We start from the raw sequence: 27,609 nt of genomic DNA, 5'->3' as shown, positions 1-27,609 counted from the left end.
TAAAGTTATTGTATAAATTTCTTTTTTTCTCCCTCCCCCACACTAGAGATAACTATCAATAGATTCAAATGGGTATATATATATATAAATTATTCTATATATACTTCTATTTATCAGTTCTTTCTCTGGATGCAAATACCATCTTTCTTCATATGTCTTTTATAGTTAATTTGGGTATTTATAATAGTCAAAATGACTTATTTGTTTAAAGTTTTTCTTAAAACAATATTGCTCTTACAGTATACAATGTACAATATACAGTATACAAGGCTCATTTTGCTTTTCATTATTTCATGCAAGTCTTCCATATTTTTCTAAGATCATTGAGTTCATCATTTCTTATAGCACAATAACATTCCATCACAATGATATATCACAACTTGTTCAGCTATTCCCCAATTGATGGGTTTCCCCACAATTTCCAGTTCTTTTCTATTGTGTTTAGTTTTGAGTACCACAGTTAAGGAATGACAATGATGCACTATGGAGCATCCAGAGAAGAAAAACTGGTCAATTAAGGCCCATGTTATATGAGAATATTAAAAGAACTGGTGATATTGAACCTGGAGGGAAGACTCAGGGGAGACATGACAGTTGTCCTAATGTATTTGAAAGGCCAACAAATCAAAAAAAGCTAGGCCTCAGAATGGCAGACCAGGAACAATAGGTGGTTGTTGCAAAGTGGTAAATTTAGTTTTGATATCAGGAAAAAACTTTCTAATAATTAAGATCTAGTCATAAGTGAATGAGCTTCTCTGTAGTTAGTGAGTCCCCCTTCATTTAACACAAAGGATAGATGACTAACTGTGGAGTAAGTTCTAGCAGAGATTCCCTTGTGGTGTGGGTTGCACTAGGCAACCACTGTGGTCCCTCCTAGCTCTAAATTCAGTTATCTTTTACAACAATATTGCTAATAATTTACAAGTATTACTTAACTGAGCTTCACAACTTTTCCACCTCCTTGGAAACTTCCTTTTCCTATGTCTTCAGTGCTAACTGAAACTCTTTTCCCTCAGTTTTTCCCAGAGCACATTTTCTGTATCTCTTCTGCCTCCCTTCTATCCTTCATTACTCCCATAGTACCATGTGTGTGAACTCCTTGTGAGTAGGGATCGTGTCAAATAGTATGGATCCCTAACATCTAGCATACGTGCTTTGCACATGGTAGGCACTTCATAGTTGCTTGTTGAATGATTATATTACCTTTATCTGTATACATAGTATATTCATTCTTCTCTAGGATGAAAGCTACCTGAGATTAGGGTCTGAGTGGGGCTTTTGAATGAATCCAAACTTCACAGAATGAATCCTTTTCTTAAGGTGATTTGTTCTGTGAAGTTTGGATTCAGTCAAAAGGCCCCACTTGAGGACCTACAGGGCCACATATGGCCTTGAGGCTGCAGGTTCCCCACCCCTGGTTTGAATCAGTTATGCTTGTATTCCAAACATCCAGTACAATGCTTTTCATAGAACAGGCTCTTAATATTTGTTGAATCAAATTACAATTAAGGTCTCCATTTTACAAGTGAGGAAGATTAATCGTAAAAAAATTAAATAACTTGCTGGAGGCACTGACCAAGTGTCGATGAAAATATTGGAATAAAAACACAGGTCTCTTGTTTCCATATTATTTCCATGACCACATTTGGATGGAATAGCTCCTTTTGATATCAGGATAGCATGTTATATAAGTGTGTTAGAGAAATGACCAGTTGGGGCTATCATTACCCAAATCAGAAGGCACAGTCCTCCATTTGAAATGCTGGAGAGATAGAAGATGGTTCTTATGTAAGCTGTAAATAGTTACTGAAAGTAAAATTGCACTGATGGCCCATGAAAAATAGTCAAATAATTAAAATAATGCCAAATCAGCCGCTGTTGAAACATTTAGGTCACATTTAGAGATCTATTCTGGGTTTTTGTTGATTGCAAATGTATACCTATTTGCAGGTTCACACAGGACATAACATAACAACACTTCTAAGTCCTAGGGCCAGGTTATCCCATGAAAGGTAGTCTAATCATTTCCCAAGAAACATGAGCTGGCTAAACAAATAAACTAGTAATCTCCCTTTACTGTATATATTCAAACTGTACAGTTTCATTTGATGATGTGTTCCTGTTTTTAAACTGTAAGTAGTGGGGACTTTTCAATTAAAAAAATAGGAAAATGTCTGTAGGGAACAGAAAGTCAGGAATTATTAAAAACCCATGGTCCATTATGTTTTGAGACTGTGCATAGAGATTAAGCAACATTTTTGTTGAAAGACAAAAGCAAAGCCCTTGGTGCCAAGAGGAAATGATCTCTCAGAAAGGAAATGATAGGTTGAATAGCTTTAGTTTACTTTCACCTCTGAGATCTTGGTTTAAAGCCATCTCTGCTATCCTTGACAGAGTAAAGTAAAGGAATCCACTGAGACTGAAAACTACTGTGGGAACTGTGGTCTTTGCACAAATTCAAAAAAAGTTAATGGCTATATAAAAAAAAAAGATAGAAACAAGTGTTTCTACAACTGTATGTTTGGGGTATTTTATGATCACATATTTGAGGGGGGGAAAGTTCAAATAATATGGATCAGAACTTACAGGATATTATTGAACTTGAGGAAACAAACATTCTTATGCTTTTTTTGATTCAATCAGCAGAAATAAAGTCCACTAATTATGACCAACATTTCATAACATTTCATTTATGTCTCAATTTATGCCTTTCTTTCAAATGCATATAAAGGAGTCCAAAAGAACAAATTCTGGTTAGATTATGATCCAATTATTTATTTTACTTTAGGATTTTATAACCTAACATATTCTACAGTCATATTTAAAAAAGAATTTTAAACATATCATGGTATTCATCCATGGGACCAAATTTATGGTAAATGGTCTCGATGAAGAAGAGTAATGCATTCTTATATCATTGTGAAAGAAATGGTACCTTGGTAAATAATATTAAACATTCCTTGTCAACAATGATCAAGTCTGGTAGGTTTAATAGTAAAATTTATTTCAACTCACATTTGTAGCTTTATATGTCAAAATACAAAAGAGGTTAGGTTTCCAATAAGATTGTAACATCTTATTAGATGTTACATTCCATCCCAATGGAAATGTCTGTGTACACAAAAATGTCTAAAAATGCACATAGGGAAAACTAAGCAATAGAAATAGTATTGCTTAGCTGGTTTTTCCTATGAGTAATTTTTATGTTTAACATACATTTATATACATACAGAGACATACCTCTCTTTTTCTCTCTATTATAATGGTGTGAACAATAGTCCATCTATATCATATGCCTGGGTATGTGTGTTAGTATGACTACAAGTTGTAGAGAAAGCACCAGTCTCCATTGCTAGAAGGAACTCCTCACCAGATATTTCCTATGCTGTTGACATCACAGAAAGGCATGGGGTAGGAAGAATATAAAAGTGAATAGACATACATACATGAACATCTATATACACATACATGTATGTACATGTACATATACATATATGAACATACATACACACAGAAGAACAGTAAAATAATCAATGATTAATTTTGATAAATAGTAAATAATACCAACCAGGGTTGTAATATGGGATGGTCATCAATTTGGAATTAATGGAAGACGTTTGACTCAATTCCTAGATACTTGTGTTAATGTTAATATTTTTTCCATAGGTAAAATGGTGAAGGTCAAGTTTGTCTGTAATTCCCTCAACCATAACTCTCTTTAGGTAGGCAAGCCAGTCAAAATGAGACAAAAAGGCGCCTTGAGGGAGAGACATTTTATGGCAGGCAAGTTGAACTATCCTCATCACCTCAAACACTATCTCCGTTCAGACTTTGTTGGAGAGTATTACTCCCAATTCTTGGGACCTAGCCTCAGATAAGAAATATAAAAGACACTGTGTCACATATTGCATTCAGAGAAGTATATCTTATCTCAGTAGTAATATCCATCATTTAGCTTACACATTTGTGTCTTTTGTTATAAACAGTATCTAAAAAGATGAGTACAGTTTTAAGCTTTAAAACCTTAAAACTTCACTAAGCCTTTTTCAGACTCCATGTATTAAATAAAGGGAAAGAGGGAGAACCTGGTTCAGAGTCAAAACTCCTCTGAGTTGACATCAAATATCATAACCAAACTGAAAAAAAATGGAGTTATGGCCTAAAAAAGTGGAATTGGAATGGAATAAATATCCCAATCCTAACTGTCATCCCTTGCTACCATGTATACCACTAGAATAATGTGATACAACAATGTGGTCATCAAAACCAAAAGCATATCCTTACAGAAAGTCTCAAAAATGTATTAGCCCACAGCAATTTTTATCAGCCCAAAGAATTTTCTCCAGTCTGTCCTACTTCTAAGAGGACTTTACAGTTGGTATAAAAAACCATAGTAATTCCAAGAGCAATGAGTTATAGTTTTGATTTTTACAATATTCTTATTTTCTTACTTAGACAAAAATTTATTATAAATTAATCCAATTCCACAGTTATTTATTAAGCACTTACTATGTACAAAGCATATACAAAAATATTACCAGGACAATTGCAACTTGTGTATCAAAATCTTTTGAAAATTATGAAGAAATATAGGAATTCTATGAAGAATCAATCAATAAGCATTTATTATGTGCCAGATGCTAGGTTTTGGGAATATTAACACAAAAGTGAAATAATCCCTACCCTCAAGAGACTTGCATTCTATCAATGGAGACATTAGGTACATATAAAAGTCTATAAAAGACACATGAGGAGTAGACTAAAGGTAACCTTGAATAGGAAGGACCTAATAATTGAGGGGATCGGGAAAGGTATCTTGCAGAAGGCAATGTTAGAATGAAATCTTAAAGGGAATCCAAAAGGCAAAGGTGAAAAGGAAGAACATTGCAGATATTGAGAACAGGAGCCAGTGCAAAGGCTTTGAGATGAGAATGTTGATCATGAAAAGTAGAAAGTAGGCCACTAATTATAGATTGTATAGAAGGGAAAAATATGTAAAGAGACTAGAGAGGCAGAAAGGGACCAAGTTATGAAAAGCTTTAAATACCAAATTCAGGGCTTTTTAGATTAATCTGGAGATCATGGGGAGCTACTGGAATTTTTTTAAAGAGGGATGAGAGTTGACATGATGAGATTTGTGATTTTGGTTGTTTGGAGGATTGTTTAGAGTTGGGGAATGGCTTCAGACTGGAAGGCCAACTACCAGGCTATTGCTAGTAAGTGGTGATTGGGGCCTGATGGTAGCATAGTGGTTGTGGGAGAGGAGAGGAAGGAGACGTGTTAAAGAAATATTGTGAAGATATGATTGGCTACTAATCTGGGCTGAGTTACTATAAAGATAACAGTAAGGTTGTGAACCTGGGTGACTAGAAACATGGTGATGCCATTTATAGGAACAAGAAGGTTTGGAAAGAGGGAGGAACTTGAGGTAGGGTGGTATGTTAGTAAGATCCTTCAAATTTCAATAATATATGCTTTGATAATCAGAGAAATTGATATAAAAGTGGACATACATGAAGATTTTAAAAAAGCAACAACATTTCAGTATATGTGGCTAAGGAGTAAGGAATAAGAGATCAAAAGCTTAGCACAGTGTCTGGCAGATAATAAGAATTTAATAAATGCTTGTTGATTGATGGATGAAAGGCTTTTAGACTACACAGAAAACCTCTATATACAATGAATACTTTCTTTGAGAAAATGGCTCTGATATGTTGGACAGGGAAAGCAGCAAAGAATACTATAAAAATGAAATAATTATACTTTAACAAAAAGGAAATGACTCCTTAATGATATGGGAGTTATTCCAAAATAAACTGTGTCTAGTCAGACCAACTTGTTAAAGCAAAGTTAGTACAAAACTAGAAGTATAAAAGTGGAGAAAAGATAATATGTGCAATAAGAACTTCTTCCTGACCTATTTAAGTGTTATTGAAACAGAAAAAAATTAAGAAATAGATAAAATAATGGACATTGACATAGATCATCACCATTTCCTATGGAAATTTAACTAGTATAGGTCAATTATTGTGATGAGGATACCCACAAAATTTAGAAAACGTTTTAATCAGCACACACTTATGTAAAGAGAAATATTCCATTTGAGGGTAACCCAAGTTTCTAATAAATATATAAAATATTGCAGCAAAAGATGAGAGAAGTCACCTCATCTAATGATGGGGTTTTCAATATGTTTCACTCTTTTGTGAGTGTGAGGGATGGAGAACTATCAAGGGTGTCATGTGGCTGCTGCTGCCTGGCAATTTTATTGTTTCTGTTCCTCTAGCCTCTAAGATTCTATCTGCATTGACCAAAACTGGCCAGAATTGAAAAGCAAACTACCAACAAAGAGTGTAAGGAATGTTTTTACCAGGGTGAGTTCCATCTAAGAACAGCCATCTATTCATGAACTGGAAAGAGTAGTGTTGGGAGGAGGGGTGTCATTGTGTAAGAGACATTTTTTATTCCCTACATAGCTCTTGCCTGTCAGTTTCAACTTCAAGGTTCCAGATACACAATACCTGTTTTTAATATTTCTCCCCATTTCCCTAGGTGTCATGACAAGTTTAGTAACATGACTGGGCTTGACCATTCCTTTAGTTTTGTTTTTTGTTTTTGTTTTTTGTTTTTACTTTGCTTTGTTTTAATAAACATGCCATTTAAAAGTTAATCATTTGAGTCTAATGAATGAAACTGGGCAGTTAAGAGCAGGGCACTTTAGACTATGGAATGAGGCCTGAGAGCTGAGATGAGAGCTTTTTTTTCTTGTATTAATAATTTCAGAACATATTTTAAGTTATACTCATAGAGCTATACTGGACTTGAACCCAGCACCCAGTTGTTATAAGCTGTGAGAGCTTGAAGCAGCAGTCTAGGAGTTCGTAGATTAGCATCCTCTGATGAGCATCGATGTTGCATAGGTGTCTTTGGGAAAGTCTGTACATGCCCTCTTCTTGACTGTTGGCTTGACTGTAGGGCTACCTGGTGCCTAAATTATATGCTACCTAACTTGTCATTTAATTGATTGATTGATTAATTGGTTGGTTGGTTGGTTGGTTAAAGGGACAAATTCCTTTTCTGTAGGTTGTAGAAAGAAAGGAGCTGAACCAGGTATGGACTTCCATTGTTTCTGCAAAAGGATAATGTATTATACACCTAGATCATACTTACTGTCACTCCTGGAAGAAGCAGTGGGAAGCAAAACAAGTTTAAAGAAAGTTTAGTGTGAGACACAACTAACCAAGGGCAAATAGGATGAAATTGAGAAGCAGCAATCAATCAAAAAAGGGGGGGCAGAGAGGGGAGACCTTTAAAGATTTTTGCAAGAAATTTTTCAGGGTTAGGGACAGTAAAGTTGACACTTCTGGACTCTGAAATTAAACCTGAATGTGCCAATATGATATGGAAATGACACTGAAAACAACAAAGATCAGTGAATCAGATAGACTAAATCATGTCTATACATATACATACACACATACACATATATCTATATTTATAGCTATATGTGGGGTGGTCTGGGCTCTGGACAACATAATTTTGAGGATATTGTGGTGATCAATTCTCATGATTCCTCAAAAAGTCATGGAAAAAAATCTTAAACTTTATTATTACATATAACAAAGATAATATTAACAATTGCTGAACTCATGCCAACTCTCCAATTTCTATATTTTTAATGAAAAGAAGGAATAAACATTTATATAGGCCCTTCTATGTGCCAAGTACTGTGCTAAGTGCTTTTTAAAAAATATCATATTTCATTTGCTCCTTACAACAACCCTGTGAGACAAGTGCTATGTTTATTCCCATTTTATAGTTGATGAAATTGAAACAAACAGAGGTTAAGTGACTTGCCCTGGGTCACACAGCAAGTTAGCATCTGTGGCTAGATTTAAAGTCCAGTCTTCCAGATTTCATGTCCAGAACTCTATCTACTAGGATATCAGTACCTTGATAGTAAGAATTGCTTTTATACTCCCAGGGGCATCCTTGATGAATGCATGAGAAGAGAACAAGAAGACTTTTTATTTATTTTATTTTGGCAAGACAATCAGGGTTAAGTGACTTGCCCAGGGTCACACAGCTACTAAGTGTCTGAGGCCAGATTTGAGCTCAGGTCTTCCTAACTCCAGGGCCAATGCTCTGTGCCACCTAGATGCCCCAAACAGGGAGGCTTTTGCAAATGATAATCTACAGCCAGACACGGTGGTATACACCTGTAATTCCTGCTACTGGGGGAGCTAAGACTGGTGGACTGCTTGAACTAGGGGGTCTTGAGCTTTGTTGTGCTAAGGTCACACTAAGGTCAATGAAAATGCCTTAACCTTGAGAGTGGGGGGTGGAGAGACTGGGTTGCCTAAGTTGAGGCAAACCAGTCCAGGTTGGAAATGGAACAGGTTGAAGCTCCTGTGCCAATCAGCAGTGGTATTGGGCCCATGAGTGGCCATTGCACAATCAGCCTTGGCAAGATAGAGACCCAGTCTCTTAAAAAAAACAAAACTATTCTCTACTAGCCTAAATTCTACATAATACAAATAATGTTATTTGTTTGTATTATATACATATACAATTGGACTAAAAGATTCAGAAATCAAGATCCCATTATGCCTTTTATTTGTTAATTATAAAAAGTATTTTATTTGATGTAACCAATATTGCCTTAAAGATTCTATGCCACGAAAGTTTCTGCCATGGATACGTCAAAAACTTTCACAAGTCCTTGGAAGATATAACATGGATAAATTTGTTGATACTATGATTAATAATATAATCCAGGGGTCGGTGCCCTGTGGCCTTGAGGCCACATGTGGCTTTCTAGATCTTCGAGTGAGTCCCTTTGATTGAATCCAAACTTCACAGAACAAACCCCCTTAATGAAAGGATTTGTTTTATAAAACTTGAACTCAGTCAAAAGTCTGTACCCAAGGACCTACAAGATCACATGTGGCCTTGAGGTTACAGGTTCCCCAACCTGATAGACATATATACACACAAACCAGGAAGATGTATATCCATTAATTGCACATAGGTGATGAGGTCCTCTAAATAGTTCTGTTTATAGATGTCATTGCACTCATTATAGTGGGCCCCAGACTGCTGAAGAGCTCCCAAATAATTACTAAGTTCAAAAGAGTTTGGCTTATCTATCCATACAGGAAAAACCAAGTGGGTAGAGACTGCATATTGTCTAGATCGAGATATGCAACTGATTGGACCGCTCAAAGAGCCTGTCTATGAATATATCTATTTTGTACAGATACTGCATATGGACAATGAAGAGGAATGAACAGGACAAAATGAAGAAGAAAAGGTTTGTTTGATCTTTGGAAATTTTACAATATTTTTAAATACTTATAAATTTCTTCCCAAAATAACATTTTTTCCCTTTCCACCACCAGTATAGTTCTGATGATGCTATGTCACCAAAATTCATGAAATACTACAGTTTTTGAAAAATTCAAATACTCTAAGACTGTGATAGATGAGAACAAGCCACAACATATTATCTAACACAGAACTGCATCAAAAGTGGTATAAGGGATTTTTCAAGGAGACATACAATTGGAAGTGGAAGCTATGGAATTAGTGAAGGAAAACAGATAGAGAGTCTGTATGTTCAACTGGGATTCAAACACTGTTAAAAGATCCAGAGGAAAGGTCTGACTCAGTTGGTAAACTCCATTTTGTAGGGTTTGTGGAGGAAACACATGAATTATACTGAATGAGTGAGCTTGGAAGGATTAAAATCTATACAGAATCATGTGTGTATGACTATAAGGGGTATGAGAACCCTTCTGGTGTGAGAGCTTTCTGAGCCATTTTCAGGGCTGCTCATCCACCTTTGGTGTCCACCTCTCACCCAACTCTTACCTGTGGCTCCGTAAAGCTTTAGTATGAGTAGCGGCCACACTTCAGTAAAACTTTCTTGGCAGACTAGCTAAACCAGGTTAAGGTTAACCAATAGGCCTCAAATCAGTCAGTGAGTTAGGGGATGTCTACCCCAAGCATGTGAAGACTTCCAATGGCAATGGGTGGATGAGAACAATTTGTTCCAATGCTCATAAAGGCAACTGAACCAGGTGCTATGGAGTCTTTAGAGTTTGCACAGATGTTGAAGACACCGAGGTCATCCACTGTGTCCTGGGCTATTGCCAGTGGTCTTGGCTTTTTTCTTGCCTCTGGACTTCAATGCCTCTGAAAGGGTGAGGCTGACAACTTTGTGCAACTCTGCCTCACCTAAATCTGATTTACTCGCAAGTTAAGACATAATCCATGATTTCATCAGTCCTCTTCGAAAATGAAGGATGGACAACAATATCAATCTTTCTATCTATACAACTTGATAGGTCACCTATATCAATAAGATCATAGATTTGTCAAAGCCTGGATTTGAATTAGGAGATCTTAAAGATTATTTAATTCTATACCTTTCCCTCACCCCACTTCCTGATTGTATAAGTAAGGAAATTGAGGCACAAAGAGGTTAAGGCTCAAGATCACATAGTAAATAGAAGAGCCAGGACTAGAACTCAGGTCTGTCTTCTCATTCCTAAACCATTCTTCTTTCCATTAATCTATCCCAGGAGTGGGGAACCTGTGGCCTCAAGACCACATGTGACTCTGTAGGTCCTCAAGTGTTGCTCTTTGACAGAATGCAAACTTCACAGAACAAATTCCCTAAATAAAAGGATTTGTTCTATCCAAATCAGACTCAGTCAAATGACCACACCCAAGGACCTAGAAAGCCACATACAGCCTGAAGGCTCAGGTTCCCCACCCTTGGTCTATTCTATCTCCCTTACAGAAGTTCAAAATACTGGGAAATCAAATATATGATGTTGTCTCCATTAATTTTTTTTTTTAGCACTACTTGTTTCAAAAGCCTATGTAATCTGCCAGCAGCTTTGTCACTTATATGTAATTATTTCAAATTTGTCATCATAAAACCTTTATAAAAGTCTATGCTCTTACACAGTTTCTATTTTTATATTTATACTGTCACATCTCAAATTCTTCTTTCATTCGCTGCTTACTGAATCAACCAGGCAGTCAGTCACACTTAAATAACATCATTTATTTCTCTTTGTAATGGATGGTCTTCTATAACATAGACAGTGCTCTCAGGTTCACTCTCCTCATGAATTATTAGGTTATCTTACCATCAATAACTGTCAGAAAGAAATGAAGTACCCAGTGCAAAATTTCCCCTTGTGATTTAAGAAAAAGATGGAGGAGAGGAAGCTGTCAAATGGTCTCAGAGGACCTTAGAAGTGAGAAAAGGGAAGAAATAATGCTTGAAACATTTATTCTGGTATTAACATAGACAGGGTTAGAAGTTGAGGGACACGAGAGAAAATAGGTAGTGGGGGAATTTGAAACTACAACGGAACTAACACATTTTTATAACTTTGGGGAAAGTTGATGGAGGGAAATAGTTTACATAGCACATATCACCTTTTTATAATTCATCATATTCCCACTTGCAAATATAGACTAGTTATCTTGAAACAAGAATATAACACAGAAAAAGGGTAGCAGAGATGACCCTCGTCTGCACAGTTTGGAAATTCATGGATATTCATAATTTATTGTTGTTCCCCCTGTTTTTTTGGTGGGATTTAACAAAATCAGTGTTATATGACTCCTATGAGCCAGTATTCAATTAAAATTGGTTTATATAAGCCTGCTTTATAGTCAAAGGAATAAACTAAATAATAATTGGACTTGAAAATTTTAACCATCAGAAGAAAATACTCTTGTCTTTGTCCTTATTTGCCCTTTATAGAGAAATGAAGAGATCTTCTTCCAACCCCCTCTCCCAGCCACCCCAAGCAGAGTTGTTAAAGTCACTTAACCTAGAGGGTCTTGTGGAAGGTCTCTCGGAGTTTCTAAGGTAGCCCTCATTATTCTAAGGGAAAAGGAAGGAGTGTCCTCAGACAACCAAACAAATAGATGACGCAAATGGTCCAGGGTCTGTGTATAATCAACACTGGCCAGTGCCCTACATGACCTTACAGTTTGCTGACTGTCCAAAGCTAAATGCTGAAAAATTTTAGGTATGGAGTAGTAACATGTAGAGGATCAAGAAATGTTTTATCTAAAGAAAAACAAATAAAAACTCTAATTATTAATGGGGAAAATTCTCTATTAAAAAAGACATTTGTTTCCACTTATTTAATTCATACATTACACTAGGGAAGATTTTGCTTTATAATTTTTTTTGACAATTTTAAATATAATTATTCTAAGCATGACTTTACTTTGACTACGTCTTTAAAGGAAATCTGCCACTAAGTATTAAAAAACTTATTTCATTCCAAATGACTTCAAATAATCCAAAATATTTATTCCTAAGGGACACTTATCAGTCTCCAGCTGGGTTCCTGAAGGAGACTGACATTTGAAACCTACAATTAAAGTTACCCAATGCTAGCTAGTACTCTTTAAAAGACTAAAGGGCTTTACAGTACCCTATCAAAGAAGCTCATAACTAACTTATTCTGCTTACTGCTGTATAACTAATAAAGTGCTGAAAGTATGCTGGTGGGATTAATTTCTTGACACTGATTTAACATTCCAGGAATAATAATTTTCAGGAGCCAAAACTACATTGTGCAGTAAAATCAGCATATTTAGATAATAAATTTAAGGGGTAAAATGAAATCACCATGAAAAGAAACTGTCTTAATAGAGATTCGTGGATTGGAACTTTGGGGTATTTTATAATGATTGCTTTTTTTTTTTTTGCTCCCAGACCTACTGTCAATTAATGAATAACTGAACTTGGCGAGCATTATTTACATTTTAAAATCATTTCTTCCAAATGAATGTTTACAACAATATAAAAGGCATGCAGACTTCCAGTGGAGATAGGATTCTATACAGAGTGTCAAACTTTCCTGCCTTTCTAACTTCCATATTTCTGTTGTCAGCATCATCATCCTTATGGTCATGACATTTTGCAACCTTTGAATCATCCTTGGCTCTTCTATCTTCCTCACTTTTCATATCTAATCAGCTACCAAATCTTGTTGAGTTCATATATGCACCACATTCACCTCTTTTCTCTACTTTTACAGCTCTTAGCCTTACACTCAGCCACTACAACAGTTCAGAACCTCATCCATTTTTGTCTGGACCATTGCAATAGTTTCCCAATTGGTCTTCTGGCCTACTGTCTCTTCCCTCAAAAATCCATTATCCACAGAGCTACTAAATTTATATTCCTAAAGCATAAATCTGACTATGTAATTCCCCTGTTCAACCAGCTCCAGTGACTTCCTCTTGCCTCTAGGATAGCATAAAAATTCCTCTGTTTAGCTTTTAAAATCTTTAATAATTTTGGTTCTACCAACCTTTCTCCTTCAAATACTCTTATGTTCCATTGAAAATCAGGTGCTTGTCAGTGTCAGTAAATGACATTCTGTCTCCTGTGCCCTTGCATGAACTGTACTCTGTGCCTAGAAGGCAAACCCTCCTTACTTTAGTTGATAAAAACCCTAGCTTTCTCCAAAGTTCTCCTAAAATATCAATTTCTATGCTACACTTATCCTAATTCTACTTCCCACTCCCAGTTGCTTGTGCCCTCTCCAGGAAATTAATTTGCATATATTTTGCATTTAAATTTCTATGTACATGTGGTTTCCTGCCAATAGAATGTAAGCTCCTTGAGGACAGGGACTATTTACTCCCTTTATCTTTGTTTGCTCAATATATATAAATAGACATTTAATAAATGGTTATTGAGATGAATTCTGAATGGTAAGTACTTAACAAGTCATTTGCCCATAGTATGCATATGTAGATCCTCTTATGTGTAAATATGCATATGTAGATCCTTTTATGTGTAAATAAAAAACATTCTGGATATGCATGTATGAAGCAGCTGTCCACAAGGTAATAAATAATAGTACTGGCTCTGTGGTTGAAGTATAGGCAATGTAAGATAGGGCTTCCTTATACTATGAAAACAGGATGGTCCAAACTCATGACTGTTTCAGGACTCAGTGCAGTGCAACAATTAAGGTTGGGACGGGGGAGAGATGGAGGTAGTTTCCATATGCAGAGTTCAGATAGAACCTGGATGACCATCTCCACCAGATGTTATAGAAGAACTTCCAGAATTGTGTAGGACATTAGACTAGATAACCTTCAATGACTCTTCCCATTCTAATAGCCTATAATCATAAAAACAGCAAACAATTGTCTTCAGCATTTTAACCCCTACTACTCAAATTCCATTCCTATTGCTAATAACAGACAGCCCTTTTTGCTTTTCACATTAGCAGTCATAACCTCTCACTGTCTTATCCCCCTCCCATTGCCCTTAATGCTAACTTAAATCAAATTTTGATAGTATTAAATATTAGGTGAATAAAGCTGTGAGGTTCTCACCCTACCCCCATAGTGGTACCATGCATATATTTGAAGGGTCATACAAAGATGAAGCTTAACATAGATTGGATTATTTTAAGAACATATGGGTAAGAAACTAATTGGAAGTAGAAGGGAAATAATGAAGAGATAAGTGAAGACTTCTAAATGAATTTGAATAATGTTTTTGCAAAAGAACAAGAGCAAATAATAAAAGTCTCTTTAAATCCAGAAGGAAGAAGCAACCCTGAGAATTAATGGGATCATTGAAGGCCTGATGAGAAACAAAAAGCAGATAGTGACAGGAAAAGTTCTCTGATCTGGTCTTTACTGAGGAAAACTCCATCAGAAATTTGGACAAAAACTTAGAAATTACCTAGTTTGACTAAGAATCCTCTCTGCAACATCTCCATGAATTTATCCACTCTCTCCTTGAAGAACATCTACTATATCCTCAGGACAGCTCATTGCTTGATAATTAGGAAGCTTTTATTTCTATCGAATAAAAAAAATGCCTTTCTACGATTATTTCCCTTACTCCTAGTTTTGCTCTTTGCCACCATGTAAAAATAATTCTAATTGTGGTTATGTATGACATCCCTTCAAATATTTGAAGACAGTTTACATCTTACCTCTAAATCTTCTCTTCTTCAGACTTAACTCCATTCAAAACATTAGCCTGACTGTTCCTTGAGACGAATGTCATAGGTCAAAAGATAGTAAAAACAACAAGACATTCTGCACCTTAAAAATGAACTAGATGGAGACAAATCACTAGGTCTAGGTGACATTTACCAGAATATGTTGAAAGAATCTCAGGTGAAATTGCAGAATTGTTACCAAAATATATAATAAATCAGAACAAATGGGCTGGGTGTTATTACTAACAGGTTCATTTCTAAATGACTATTATTCATAAAAACACTCATAGTTAAGATGGTAGAATCTATAAGTACTTAACTCTGAGTCAAATACACCTTATTTTGGAAGAAGTAACACTTTTTTGATAGGGAGAGGTCACACCTTGATAATATATCAGAGTTATTTGAAGAAGTTATTTGAAGAGTTATTTGAATATATCAGAAGTATTTGAAGGATATAATATATACATAGATTAGAGAAAGACAGGAAATCTTTCTATCCGCTGCTCCACTTAGATGCCCTGCTGCAATACAAAAATCACATACTTCACTACTTCATTATTCAGTGATTTTTTTCAGGGTATGTACCCCCCCCCTTCTAAAACAGACAACAGACTATCTATGACCTTTTGGACTTTACAAAGATAGTCTTCAAGAAGTCCAATGGAATAAAATAAGATTATCAACTTTTGCCAGCTTAGTAATGATCCTCTCCTAATTTATTCATTCAAACCACACCTGTACTGCCAATTAACTGTTTGATATTGGGCAAGTCACTTAACTTCACTGGGTATCAGTTTCTTCATCTGTAAAATTAGGACAGTTAGACTATGATGAGCTTCAAAGTTGCTTCCAATTCTAAATTTCTTATCCTATGATCAATACCTGATTCACAAAATTATAAAATGAAAATTAGTTGAAATCTATATATCTATTTAAAAGTTTCACTTTTTTCATCAATGAAATGTTCATTTCATTTTTTCTCTTTTTTTTAACCATGTTCACTTCCCACTAATTATTGCTTAACAACCCCCCCAAGAGCTCTTCCTAGTAACAAATAAATATATTCAAGTAAAGCAAATGAAAATAAAACATTGGCCATGACTGAAAATATATGCATTATTCCTCACCACTAAGCAACCACTTCCTCTCTCTTAAGAGGTGGGAAGCCATCCTTCTTCACTAGTCTTCTGAAGTCATGACTACTTCTCTACACATTGATCAGACTGTAGTCTTCAGATGTTCATCCACTTTATATTTTTGTGGTCATTGTGTTAGTTGTTCTGTTTATTTCCTTATATATCAGTTCATACATTTTTAAAAACAATTTTTTATGATTTCTTTATATTTGTACTTTTGTGCAATAATATGCCATTCTATTCTTATACCACATTTTGTTCAGACATTACCCCTGGATGTCCATTTTCTTTCCTGTTTTGTTCTGCTTGTTTACTATTACAAAAAAGTATTTTATAAAAATTTTTGTATATTACAGGACCTTTCCCTTTGTCTTTGACCTCTCTGGCTTACATAACATAGTGGTACTACTGAGTCGTAGGGTGTGCTGTGTATGCACACACACACACACACATATAAAATTGTACAAAACTGTATATATATGTATATATGTAAAACTGTATATATTTTATATATATATATAGTTTAATGACTTTGGGGGAATAATTCCTCATTATTTTGCTCAAAAGTTGAGTGAATTGGCAATTATTACTCATCTTCTTAAAGCCTTTCCAGTTTAATAGGACCTTCTAGCATAGCTTTCAAGAAACTAGCTTCCCCTTTATTTCACAACAAAGATTAAAAACTTTAGTGGAAATTGTAATATCTGTGCAAAATTTCTGTGGACATGAGTAAGTTATACCACGTGAGCTTTGAAAAATGTTGAAAAACAAAAGTACCTCTAACTTAACTAGATGTTTTGGCTACATGAAAAAGGCAGGATTTGATGTTAAATAGTTTTAGAGATTTAAATTGAACAGTTTGAGAAAATGGAAGAAACAAAACATTGACTGATGGATGTAACATGCATTTGATCAGGTATATTTTCCAAAGTTAAATTTCTATTCCGCATCTTAGATACCATTGTTAAACTCGGAGAATCAGATCTTTGACTAATTACTCAGGAGATATAGTACCACCAAAATATTGGTCATAAAAAGCAAACTCTTTCATATAATCATAAACTTCAAAGTCACACCAAGATGAATAAGGAACTAAAGTAAATTGTCATTTGTTTTGAAATGCAACCCTCAATGAAGTATTGTTTGAGGATTGAGCAAAAATGCATAAACAGTGATGTTATGGATTTTATTTGTGAAATGAATGTGAGCCATGATGATCAACTATGTTTGTTAGGTGGAAAGGGAAAACTAATTTTAATTGTGAATGTTCATTTGGGCATTTATCCCAAATGTAAAAGGTTAAATCCCCCATTTAGTTTAAATCTTGATTTTTTTTCAACAAAACATAGAAGGTTGCCCTTAAAATGATAAATTTTTAAGTATTCGATCTATAGAATGTAGTTTGTTATAGTTTATAGTATAAATATACAGTATAGTATGTAATGTACATATATATATATAGTATAGTATAGTATAGTATTAATATAAATAGTATAAGTTTATCTTAAGAATATGGTTTAAGAACTCCAGTGAGAACAGTGTTATTCGTGCTAAAGTTCAAAATGAGATGAGGTTATAGAGTAGAGGTGCTTCACTTTAGTCAAGTTAAGCCAAAAGTAACAAGCATTTGTTAAGTACCTACTATGTGCCAGACACTATGCTAAGCTCTGGGAATATAAAAGGGGCAGGTGGAGAGAGACAGTACCTGCTCTCAAGGAACTCACATGTAGACACCCCTCCCCCTATTCATGAATAGATTTCAGAAGATCCATGAACTTGGATGGGAAAGAATATAATATTTTAATTTTCACTTATTTGTAACTTAAAGTTAGCATTTATTTCAATTATTAAAAATATTCTGGGAAGGGGTCCATAGACTTCACCAGACTACCAGAGGAATCTTTGACATACACAAAAAGACTAAAAATCTTTGCCACAGAAGAAAGCTAATGACAACAAACTTTTTTTTTAAGAGCTAGACAGGAGAATTTCAAAGGGATGATCACCATGAGGTGATGATAATGAAAGAAGGTAAACCTGCCCAGTTCTTTTATTTTGTTTATTTTTTTTTCTACTGGGGCAAATGTTTTTTTGCACTGGAAATGTAACAGGGGTGGGAATAGGTAAAAGTAGTTTAGAAAGAATTAATGGATTATGAATAAATGGAATACTTGTAAAATTTAATAATACAGGAAGCTGAAAGGGATAGCAAGCATATAAAGATCTTGACAGGCTGGAATCTAATAAGGATATATAGGAAGTCTTTCTCTTGGTGTCAGAAACATCAGTATCACAAGTACAAAATGAGGAAGGCATGACAAGATAGGAGTTCATTTGGGGAAAAAAATTTGGGGAATTTAGTAAATTGAAAACTCAAATGAATCAGAAGTAGGATTCATCATTCTTCATCAGCTAAGAAAATAAATGTGATCTTTAGGCATTTCATATATTGGTCTAGGGGCAGCAAGGTGGCACAGTGAATAAGTGCTGGAGCTGGAGTCAGGAGGACTCATCTTCCTGAGTTCTAATCTGGCCTCAGATACTTACTAGCTGTGTGACTGTGGGCAAGATATTCAACCTTGTTTGCCTCATTTTCTTCATCTATAAAATGAGCTGGAGAAAGAAACAGCAAACCATTCCAGTAGCTCGGCCAATAAAATCTCAAAATGGGGTCATGAAGAGTCAGATACAACTGAACAAGAAACACAATATTGGTGTAAGGAGGTGGTAATTCTTTTATAGTCTGTCTTGGTCAGACTACATTTGGAGTAGGTTTTCAGTTCTGGGGACCACTCTTAGGAAAGTTACTGATAAGCCAAAGAAGGTTCAGAAAATGTCTAGGGAAAGCTAACCAGGATGCTGAAAAGCCTTGAGTTTATATTCATATGAGGAGAAGTTGAAGAACTGAAGCTCTTTAAATTAGAGAAAAAAATATATAGGACTATGATGGATATAGTCAAATGTTTGAAGAGTTATCATGAGAAAGAGAGAACACATTTGTTCTGCTTCACCCCAGAGAGAAGAACTGGAAATGATGGATGGAAATTACAAGTGGCAAATTTAAGTTTGGTATAAGATATGTGTTTGGGGGAGGGAGGGATTTCCTTGTAATAAAGCTATCCCAATGTAATATAGGCCATCTCAAAAGGTGGTATATTCCTCCTCATTGTAAGTTTTCAAGCAAGGCTGAGTACTTATTAGATGTTACAAAGGGGATTTTTTTGGGACGAAGAATGTGTTGGACTAGAAGATTTCTGAGGGCCTTTCTAACTCTGAGATTTTCTGTTTGTCAAAACAAATATACTATAACTCAAAGTGCTCATTGATTTAACACGCAAAAAAACTTTTCTCAATAATGTTGATGATTTAAGCTTAGAATTCCAACCAATGTCAGTGGAATCTTAAAACCAATGCCTCAATTCCAAATAACAATTTACTATAGTGTATGAGTAATGTTTTTTGGTTAATTAAGCCAGAGAATCTTGTCAGGTAAAACAGTCACATTCTTTTGTCTTACACTTAAACCCTAAATGTCCCAGTTTTAGGTTCTGTTTCCACCTATATGACATACACATATACCCCTCATTCACCAGCCAAAATAGTCTATTCCCCAATTTTGTTATTTCCTGTCTATGCACAATTAAAGAGGCTTGGAAATCACCTCCCTTTACAAATCTTTCCATGATGCTTTTTTTTCTTTTCCTTCAGGTCCCAGATTAATTGCTAAAACAGCATCCAAAATGTCTTCCCTGTATTCCTCTCTTTTGCCTACCTCCAGTCAGAACCTGTAGGCTGTCCCTCTTCAAATCTTCCCACTCACACTATATTTGGACCTTTTCTGTGCACTTATAATTTAGAGTCATATCTATGTTTGTCTTGCACCTACACCCCCACATGCACTTGAGAGTAAGCCCCTTGAAGGTAAAGACTGTCCTGTTTTACTTTTGTCTCTCTTCAAATGGTTTGCCCAGTATCCTAAACATAGTAAACATTTAAGATATTGAATTGAACAAAATTTTGTAACTTAATATTAAAACCATGGAAGACCAAATCAAATAACATTACTATCAACAACACAATACTTTTCATCTTTTGTTGCAATGTGGAAAAACAGTAAAGATCTATTTCATAATGAGATGGTTGCTCTAAGAAGCTCAAGATTGAAAAGTAGCATTATATAACACATTTAAAGGTACAGTTGGCAGTTCAGGTTTACCATGATTTGCCAGTTGTAACTTGCCACTGAGTTGACAGCCAAACTCTATACATCAAAATTACTAAGAAGGGTGCGTCACTTTCTCATTATCCCTGAAATTTGATATCCATGCTAAGAGCCTCATTCATCCTGTCTTTGTATGAGGGTAAAGCAATGAATAGCTGATAATATTCTTAAGCATACAATTAAGAAACCCAGTCTAATGAATTGGCTTACAGCTGTCAGCTTTTAACCAGAAATATGTTAAGGGGCTAAGAACAAAGCATCTGTTTTTGTAAACCAATTTGAAATGGGGTACAAAAAGTAATAGGGTAAGCATTGAAAATTATGTTCTCTCTCAATCAATATCATATCTATGATACAATCATATTTGTAAAGGTCTTTACATCATTAAACAATATAGCTATCACAAATTCTCAAAACTGGAAGGGACATCTGAGGCCATTCTAGTTTAACTTATACATGAACAAGGACCCACTCTATAGTATTCCACTCTGTGCTACTCCAGTCTCTGCTTTGAAGACTTCCAGCAATGGAGAATTTAATATTTATTGATCTATCTCAGTTCATTTTGGAAAAGCTGTAATGTTTAGAAGTTTTTTGTTTTGTTTTGTTTTCCCCTTTCAGAGAAAATTTGCCTCTACAATGTCCTGCAGTATTGCTCCTAGTTCTTCCCTATGGACCAAGTAAAATAAGTGTAATCTCTCTTACATATAATAACCTTTACAATACTTTAGGAAAGCTATCATGTCCCCTCTAAGTTTTTTTTCCATCATCCAGGCTTTCCTTGGTCTTTCAACTGATTCTTGTTTAGTGTGATTTGAAGTCTTCTCACCATCCTGTCTTCTAAATACACACTGACTTTTTAACATCCTTCCTAAATTGAGGTGCCCACAACTGAACAGTTGTCTAAATGCATCAAATTCATTTATCCAGATGTGGTCTGAGCAGTGTAGTATACAGTTGGACTACAACCTCTATCATTCTAGGTACTATATTTCTATTAATGTAGCCACTCAATGGCTTCTGATTACTGTTAACCTTCACTTAACCATTCAACTTCAATGTTTTCATCTGTAAAATGGAGACAATAATAGCACCTAGCTCACAAAATTATTGTGAGGGCTAAATGAGATAACACATATAATGTGCATTGCAAACTTTTAAGTATTATGTAAATGCCAGCTATTGTATTATTTTAGATAAAGTAGGAAGATTGGTGATACTGACCTAATAATTGACCTATATTTATATATCTAAAAAGGCCAAGACACTGATATTTTAATCTTCATAGCAGTGTGATCTAGTAGAAATGTAGAAGGAATAAAAATAATTTATTAAGCACTTATTATGTGCCAGCTACTGTAATAAGCATTGGGGATACAAATACAAATCTAGACAGTCCTTGACCTTGAGGAGCTTATATTCTTCTGAGAAAAATCTCACATATTATGGATGTGGTATCCAGGGAAGGGAATTATAGTTTGGGAAATCAGAAAGATCGTAAGCAACAGTAACAATAATAGCTGGTGTTTATTAATGCTTCAAGATATGCAAGGCACTTTTATAAATATCTCATTTTATCCTTACAGCAACCCTGGTAGGTGGTACTATTATTAGCCCCATTTTCTGTCTACTGCCTTTACTTCTCCTCTTACTCATTCCTCAAACTTTTGCAACCTGGCTTTTGCCCTCAACCTCAGTGAAACTGTTGTCCCCAAAGTTAGCAATGATCTCTTAATTGATAAATCTCTAGTTTTTTTTTTCTCAGTCTTCATTCTTCTTAACCTAACTATTACATTTGAACTAAAACCACCTTCTTCCAGATAACCTCTCTCCTTAGGGTTTTCATGATACTACTCTCTCCTGTATGACCACAAGTTCTTAATTTCCTTGACTGGTTCATCACTCTTATCATGCTCCTTCACTGTAGGTGTTCCTCATGTTACCAAGTTGACCCTCATCTTTTTTATACCTTCTACACTCACCCTCTCAGTAACCCAATGAGATCTCTTGGGTTTAACTATTATTTCTTTTCAGATGACATATATGTATGCATGTATGCATGTATATACATATAGACATATATACCATGCATAATGCGTGCACATATGTGCACACACATGACATGTGTATATGCACATATAAACACATAAATGTGTGTGTGTGTATGTATGTGTGTGGATATATACATACATATATATATATATTATTCAAACATTCTTCTCTAATCTCTACTCTAATCTTGCTGGATATTTCAAAATGGATTTCCTTGATACATTTCAATCTCGGCATGTACAAAACTGAACTCATTATCTTACTCCTCAAACCTTTCCCACTTCCAAACTTTCCTATTTATGTCAAAGGCACCTCCATTCTTTCAGGCACCCAAATTCATCTTGTCAGATGAACCTAGATTCCTCACTCCTCCTCACATTACATATCCAATCAGCTGCCAAATCTTGTCATTTCTATCTTCACAACATCTTTCATGTCTGACCCCCTTTCTCCACTCATCCACCTTAGTTCAAGTCCTCTTGCCTGCATTGTTATTTTTAAACTAAATTAAAATTTTTTTCAAAATTATCAAACATTTATATTTTCTTTCCTTCCACAAACTGAGAGAAATAAGAAAAGCAAAACCCTTGTAACAAGTAAATAGGGTAAAACAAAACAAGTTTACAGAGGAGTCATGTCGAAAAATGTGTTCCATTCTGCATATTAGTCTATCACCTCTCTGTTGGAAAATGCCTAGCATTCATCATTGATCTTCTGAAGTGATGGTTGATCATTTCATTGATCAGATTTCTTAAGTTTTTCAAAATTGTTGATCTTGCAATGTTGCTATTGGACAAATTGTTCTCCTGGTTCTGTTTACTTCAACCTTCTTCAGTTCATATGAATCTCCCCAGGTTTCTCTGAAGCTATCATTTCATCATTTTTCCTGGTACAATAATATTTGACTACAAATAAAATTTGATTATTGCTATAATTATTTAGTTGCTATACTTTATTTAAAGTTATTATAGTTTATTTAAACTTCCCTCAATTTTTGTCACTTCCTAAGTTTCCATTTCTTTGCCATCACAAAAACAGTATTTACAAATATTTTTGTAACATGAGTCTTTTTCCTCTCTTTGATCTCTTTGAGGTTTAGGCTTAGTAGTTGCATCACTGGGTTAAATGGTATGAACAGTTCAGTAATTTTTGTGGCAATTTTAAATTGCTTTCCAGAATGGCTGGACCATTTCATAGCTCTCAATGTTTCAATGTACCATATTTCCTACAACCTCTCCATCATCTGTCATTTTCCTTTCATTTTGTCAATTCTTCCATGCTGTTGGGTTGTGAAATAAGATGTCAGAATTGTTTTCATGTGTATTTTTCTAATTACTGGTGTTTTAAAGAATTTTTTCATATGGCTATAGAAAACTTGAATATTTTCCCTTGAAAACTGCCTATTCACATCCTTTGACCATTTATCAATTGGTGAATGGCTCTTATGCTTATGCAGTTGAATCAGCTTGAAATACATCAGCTTGGTAATGAGAACTTTATTAGAGAAACTTGGTGTGAAGATTTTTTTCTCTATTACCTAGATTATTGTAACAACCTCTTAATTGGTTCCTCTGCCTCAACTCACTCACCACTCCAGTGCATCCTACTGCTTCCAAAGTAATTTTCCTTAAGTACAGATCTGACCACGTCACTGCCCTACTAAAGCAACTTCAGAGGTGTCCTATTCCCTCTTGAATCAACTATAAGCTCCTCTGATTAGCTTTTAAAGCCCTATACAACCTGGCCCCAACTGATCTTTCCATCATCATTGGACATTACACCCTTTCCCACATACTTTAAGGCAGCCAAAATGGCCTCCAGTTTACACTTGTTATTCCATTTCCCATCTCTGTGCCTTTTTTTGCATTGGCAATCCCACATGCCTGGAATGTACTCCCTCAATTCTTCCTTGTTGAGTCCCTCCATTCTTTTAAGATGCAGTTCAGACACTATTATCTGCATGAATCCTTTCCAGCTTCCCCTTTTTCCCAAACTAACTTCTATTTAACACACACACACACACACACATACATGTTTGTATATGAACACAAATACTTATATGTGTACTTGTGATTGTATACAAATACATACATGTACAGATATTTATATTGTTTGTACATATATGTGTACTTATTCACTTGATAAGTGTACTATATATTTTCAGGCATATATTTATTGTCTTCCTCCTTAAAATTCAAGCTTCTCGAGAATAAGGATTGTTTCAATCTTTGTACTTGTGTCCTCACCATCTAGCGCAGGTTCTACTCAGAGTAAGTCCTTCATAAATCCTTATTGATTTATTAACAGGACTTATTTACCAATTGAATGAGTGTAGGGCTTCAATATGATTTCAAAGACTAAGAAAAAATTTTGGATTGATGACATTCAAAAGATCAATTCGGTAGAGTCATGAAGGAGGTAACCAGACAGCAAGGAATAAAGTGAGTGGTGGTAAAATATAGGGATTGGAATTAAAATTTTCTTTTACAAAGTTTAGTAATGAAAAGAAAAGAGAGGATGGTAGCTGGAGGGGATGGAATGGTTAAGAGAAAGTTTAATATATAAATCTCTTGGAGTGCCAAAATGGCTTATAATAAAATACACTCTTACTAATTGTTCACTAAAATAAATTGGAAAGACCAGGCTTCATAAATCTTTCATTATAAAGTTGACTGACACTATATTAGACTATACTTCTGTTCAGAAGCATATAATCCAAGTGGTTTATTGCAATTTTGTGATTTTCCCTACTTTGACAATTTGAAAAGCAAATAAATACCCATGTTAATTAGATCTGAAGAACTGTACTGAGATAATTAAATCTTTCATCTTTCCACTTCAGAAGAAGAAAATGATAGTATTTCCTCATTAGGGAGATCTCAAATTTGAATTTTCTCTCTCATTTCTTATCTCTAATCCATATTCCCCATGCCAATTTGTCTATAGAACTTTTGCAGTGAATATTTTTCATTGAGAAAACTTTGAACATCTATACTGAGGAGTATAGTACTGGGTGATAAAACTTAAGGAGAGTTTAGGTCTTAGATTTTATTTTATTTTTAATCTTAAGTGGTTACAAATTTAGCACAAATCCAAAAAGACCAAAAGTGAGATTATTAGTCATATGAATGAATAAAATTTTAAAAATTGAGGGAGAAAAGAAATAGAGAAAAATAGATAAAAAGAGAGAAACTTAGGGAGCAATTTAGTAGTTCAAAATAGGCAGAAAATTACATATACATTTGCCATGAATGTGGAAGCAGTAGGGGTTAGCAAGAACTTGGCAGAACACCCAAAACATTAGACTACCAAAAAAAGGGGAGTAAGGGAATCCCTATTTTGTTTAATATGCTAATGAGATCACACCTGGAACCTGGCATTTAATCTGGGATGCCTCTTTACAAGAAAAATACATTGTAGAAAAAACTGGAAATAGTTCAAAGACAAGCAGAAAGAATGATTAAGGGGTTGGACAAATTGAAATGAAGTAAGATTAAAAGGATCTAAATTTGTATAACCTGGCTAACATATGACTAAAAGTGGGCATGATAACTGTTTATAAATATCTGAAGTTTGAGTGTAAACACCAAGGATGAAGATGAACTATATTTTATGGTACAAAAAAAGAATTTAACTAGAAAAAATTCAATAGAGAATTTAAAAGAAAATTTTGTGATATGTCTTACAAAGAATATGTGTCTCCTCTTTATAGATGCTGTCAAGAATGAGGAAGTTTATTATAGAAAACACAACAGATAAGAATGATCTAACAGGTCTTTTGCGGATCAAATTTCTTGAGTTTCACAAACTAGTAGGGACCTATTTTAGTTTGATCTGCTTTTTTCAAAATTATTCCAAAAGTGTGTCTGCATATAGAGTTTAAAAAAATCCAACTTAGCAGTAACAGGATTTAGGGGATTCTTGTTCAATCTTGTCCCAGACCTATTTGCTGTACCCATGTAGTTCTACACAACATTATTTGTAAAGCAACAGAGGAGATAAAAAAATTAGTGAATACATTTTACGTTGACCTCCAAAAATTTCTTGCCCTGCCCCCCTCCAAAACAAGCTCAGTAATATTTGATTCAGAATCATTTAAATTCTCCTTATTTGTAGGATTTTGGACAAGTCCACAATTTTTTATTTCTCCAATTTGGTGTCAGCTAAAGTTCATAGGGACCTTAAAAAGGGAGAATAATTTGGGAGATTTTGTTATGGGACTAATTTTATTATTTTTATAAAGTTCTAGCTACCACTGTATTTTCTTCTTAGCAAATAAAGCATTGTATTCTATTTTTTAGCCTAAAATCTGTCCTTACAAAAATGGCAGCATGGTTTTCTACTTAAAGTTGATTTTGAATGAAATTAAAATAAAATATTTTGGGTTGTTTGATCCTACAGGGAGTTTTTTCCTTTTCACTTACATGAAGCTGAATTGTAAAATGAAGTCATGTATATGAAAGGTATAGTGGGAAGAAAATAAACAAACTCTAGACATGGAAAAAAAGATTTGGTTTTAGTTCTGTCAGTAATTTTCTATTTACCTTTCAATAAATCACTTCATCTCTCTAGAACCTCAGTTTCTTCTCCATCTGTAAAAGTAGTGGGTTAGACTAATTATCTTTAGTTTCATTAAAAAAATGTTCTAACAGTCTGTGATTCCAGCTAGTTCCCTATTAAAGTAAATAATGAATCCTGGGATATGGTTGCATGTATTCAGAGTTGCACTACTTGAATTTATAATTATGTAAAATATGGTCATCGGTTCCAGTCTAATGAAAATATGCATTGTGAATTTGAATAATACCACCACTTCAGGGCATTCATAATTCATACCAATCAGAACTTATATTGAAGGCTACTAAATTCTAGATGTCAATATAAAAATCTCATCATTCAGAATTGTTGACCATGGAGAGAATCTTATACCATTAATTTTCCTCTTCCACCCCCACAACTAATTCAGTATTTCTAGTTTTTCTTCCTATGTCTAAATTTTTTCATTAATAGCATTGGGTTGCTTAATCATGCTTAGCCATTAGATGTTGCCTTCTATCTAGCTCAAGCTGAAATAAGTTTAAGGTTTATATTTAAGATGAATCAGTGCCTCTATACTTTTGAAATATCTGAATTGTTTGTATCTAAGCTAGATTATATAAAATAAACTAGCAATGATAGA

Source organism: Vombatus ursinus, unplaced genomic scaffold (assembly GCF_900497805.2).
Source record: "Vombatus ursinus unplaced genomic scaffold, bare-nosed wombat genome assembly UNPS02009132.1, whole genome shotgun sequence".
In the NCBI taxonomy this organism is placed as follows: Eukaryota; Metazoa; Chordata; class Mammalia; order Diprotodontia; family Vombatidae; genus Vombatus; species Vombatus ursinus.
This window is presented reverse-complemented; position numbering follows the sequence as displayed.